Source organism: Lactuca sativa, chromosome 3 (genome assembly GCF_002870075.4).
Source record: "Lactuca sativa cultivar Salinas chromosome 3, Lsat_Salinas_v11, whole genome shotgun sequence".
NCBI lineage: Eukaryota > Viridiplantae > Streptophyta > Magnoliopsida > Asterales > Asteraceae > Lactuca > Lactuca sativa.
This window is the reverse complement of record NC_056625.2, coordinates 206,344,839-206,348,451: the sequence shown is the minus strand read 5'-3', so window position 1 is coordinate 206,348,451 and position 3,613 is coordinate 206,344,839. Positions and strand designations below refer to the sequence as shown.

The window sequence follows — 3,613 nt, the reverse complement described above, 5'->3', positions numbered from 1 at the left end:
CACCGTGTAGCCTTACAATCTCCCTAATGTAAGTTCTGGTAAGTTTCTCCATCTTGTCTGTTTCTTTGATCGGTAGGAAGTGTGCAGACTTGGTCAGTCTATCGACGATGACCCATATGGAATCAAGTCCACCCGTCGTCTTGGGCAACTTAGTTATGAAGTCCATAGTGATCCGCTCCCATTTCCATTCTGGAATCTCCGGTTGCTGCAAGAGACCGGAGGGTTTCTGGTATTCGACCTTGACCTTTGCGCAAGTAAGGCATTTACTCACGAAGGTAGCAATATCTGCTTTCATGTTAGGCCACCAGTATAACTTTTTAAGATCAAGATACATCTTATCTGAACCCGGGTGGACGGAATAACGAGTGTTGTGAGCTTCCGTCATGACCAAGTGTCTGAAGCCACCGTGTTTCGGTGTCCAGATCTGATCCATGACGTATAAGGCTCCGCCACCCTTGACTTCTAAGTTCTTATCCATCCCTCTAAGGGACTCACCAGCCACGTTTTCAGGTTTCAAAGCGTCGAGCTGAGCCTCCTTTATTTGCGTGGACAAGTGTGAATGGATAGTTAGAGTCAAAGATTTGACTCTACGACCAGTATATTCTTTCCGACTTAGGGCGTCGGCTACTACATTGGCTTTACCCGGATGATAACGAATTTCGCACTCGTAATCACTGAGTAGCTCGACCCACCGTCGTTGTCTCATGTTGAGCTCCTTCTGGTCGAAAATGTGTTGCAGACTCTTATGGTCTGTAAAGATCGTGCTTTTTGTACCGTACAGGTAATGTCGCCAGATCTTCAGAGCAAACACAACTGCTCCTAGTTCAAGATCGTGGGTTGTGTAGTTAACCTCATGTGTCTTCAACTGTCTCGAGGCATAGGCTATGACTTTACCTCGCTGCATCAGAACACATCCGAGCCCTTGGTTTGATGCGTGGCAATAGACCGCGAAGTCTTCTATCCTTTTGGGGAGGGACAGTATTGGTGCGGTGCACAAGGCTCGTTTGAGTGTTTGGAACGCTCTTTCTTGTTTCTCTTCCCAGTCAAAGGCCACGCTGTAACATCCCCCTCTGGCACGTATCACAATATTGTCCGCTTTGGGCCACTCGGCACGAGGACTTCCCAGGGGGTCACCCATCCTGGTACTACTCCCGCCCGAGCACGCTTAACTGCAGAGTTCTTATGGGATCTGCTGCCCTCACGGCTTTAAAACGCGTTGTGATAGGGAAGGTATCCACACCCATTATAAGGAATGCTTAGTTCTCCTTCCCAGCCGATGTGGGATCAGATCTAACCCACTTTCACCCCCCATTATAGGGTTCGACATCCCCGTCGAACACATCGACCCGTGCCCTAGCTCTGATACCATTTCTGATACAAACCAAATTCAGTTGCTCCGAAACATAACCCGTTTCCGGATCCGCATCTCTGCGTTATAGAGCCCAGGGACTTTCCTGAACCCGAATCCAAATACATGGATCCATGGCCCAATCACATCGTCCGTTGGGGGACATCCGATAAAATTGGAACGATACAAAGAAGATTAGCATGGCCCCCCCTGCGCATGGATGACACGCACAAATCGAGATCTTAGACTTTCCACGAGGTAAGTCTTCTCACTATACTATACCCGGAAGGGTTTGACTGTGTGACCGGAAGGTCGGATATGGTATGAGATATATGTGTTGTGTGTGATAAGTTAATCGTTATATGTTCCATGTATGATATGCTTGATATGGGCCGGAAGGCATTATGTTATGGGCCGGAAGGCGTTGTAATGTGGACCGTAAGGTTGGCGTGGGTAGGACCGGAAGGTTTACCTAGTCGGGACGAAAGTCCCCTGAGACACATGGACCGGAAGGTCATGGCCTGGAAAGGCGTATGTGCGTAGGTTGTATTTTGGGGAACTCACTAAGCATTTATGCTTACAGTTGTTGTGATATGTGTTTCAGGTACTAGCGAGGACCGTGGGAAGGCGCCGGCGTGATCTGTACACACTGATGGAGGATTTATGATCTTGGGATTCATATGATTTGTATTATGACAAGATACATTGAATCTTTATGACATATTTTGGATGGAAATATATTTTTAAGAAATGAAAATTTTGTTTTAAAAATCTCCGTTGTTACAAGTTCAAGTGGGTTAGATCTGATCCCACATCGGCTGGGAAGGAGAACTAAGCATTCCTTAAAAGGGGTGTGGATACCTTCCATATCACAACGCGTTTTAAAGCCGTGAGGGCAGCAGATCCCATAAGAACTCTGCAGTTAAGCGTGCTCAGGCGGGAGTAGTACCAGGATGGGTGACCCCCTGGGAAGTCCTCGTGCCGAGTGGCCCAAAGCGGACAATATTGTGATACGTGCCAAAGGGGGATGTTACAAATGGTATCAGAGCTAGGGCACGGGTCGATGTGTTCGACAGGGACGTCGAACCCTATAATGGGGGGTGAAAGTGGGTTAGATCTGATCCCACATCGGCTGGGAAGGAGAACTAAGCATTCCTTAAAAGGGGTGTGGATACCTTCCCTATCACAACGCGTTTTAAAGTCGTGAGGGCAGCAGATCCCATAAGAACTCTGCAATTAAGCGTGCTCGGGCGGGAGTAGTACCGGGATGGGTGACCCCTTGGGAAGTCCTCGTGCCGAGTGGCCCAAAGCGGACTATATTGTGATACGTGCCAGAGGGGGATGTTACACACGCCCTTCTGGGTAAGTGTTGTAAGAGGTTTTGCTATGCGGGAGAAGTTCTGAATGAACTGGCAATAGTAGCCAGCTAGACCTAGAAATTGACGAATTTCAGTAGGTGTCTTTGGTGCTGACCAGTTCTCGATGGCCTTAATTTTGGAAGGGTCCACGTGTATACCTTCTTCGCTAACAACATGGCCCAAAAATTCGACTCGCCAAATCCAAAATTCGCACTTGGAGAACTTCGCGTAGAGCTTCTCCGATCGCAATGTTTCTAAGATTTTACGGAGATGTTGGCTATGTTCCTCCTTACTTCGAGAGTAGATGAGTATGTCATCAATGAAGACGATGACGAACTGATCCAAGTAAGGACGACACACCCTATTCATCAGATCCATGAATACGGCGGGCGCGTTAGTTAATCCGAACGGCATCACTACAAACTCGTAGTGCCCATAACGAGTTCGGAAGGCTGTCTTGGGAACATCCTCCTCTAACACTTGTAGTTGGTGATATCCGGATCGCAGATCTATCTTCGAGAAGTAGTTGGCTCCTTGAAGTTGATCAAATAAATCGTCAATGTGGGGCAAGGGATAACGATTTTTAATGGTAAGTTTGTTGAGTTCTCTATAGTCGATGCACATGCGAAACGATCCATCTTTCTTCTTGACGAACAAGACCGGTGCTCCCCATGGTGAGAAGCTTGGTCGAATGAATCCCTTCTTGAGAAGTTCGTTAAGTTGACTAGAAAGTTCCTGCATTTCAGGCGGTGCCAGATGATAAGGAGATTTGGCTACAGGGGTAGCCCCTGGCACTAAGTCGATTCTGAACTCGACTTGGTGTTGTGGTGGTAAACCGGGAAGTTCTTCTGGGAATATGTCGGGAAAGTCGCGTACTTCTGGGATTTTCTGGATGACTTTCAGTTCT

The 3,613-nt window shown here is 47.7% G+C and overlaps 1 non-coding gene across 1 annotated transcript; it reads left to right on the top strand.

Moving 5' to 3' along the window:
* Nucleotides 1-1,498: 1,498 nt before the first annotated feature.
* LOC111893585 (U6 spliceosomal RNA) lies at nucleotides 1,499-1,600 on the top strand. Its single transcript, XR_002850910.1, has one exon. It is a non-coding gene; the product is annotated as a U6 spliceosomal RNA (small nuclear RNA).
* Nucleotides 1,601-3,613: the final 2,013 nt, after the last annotated feature.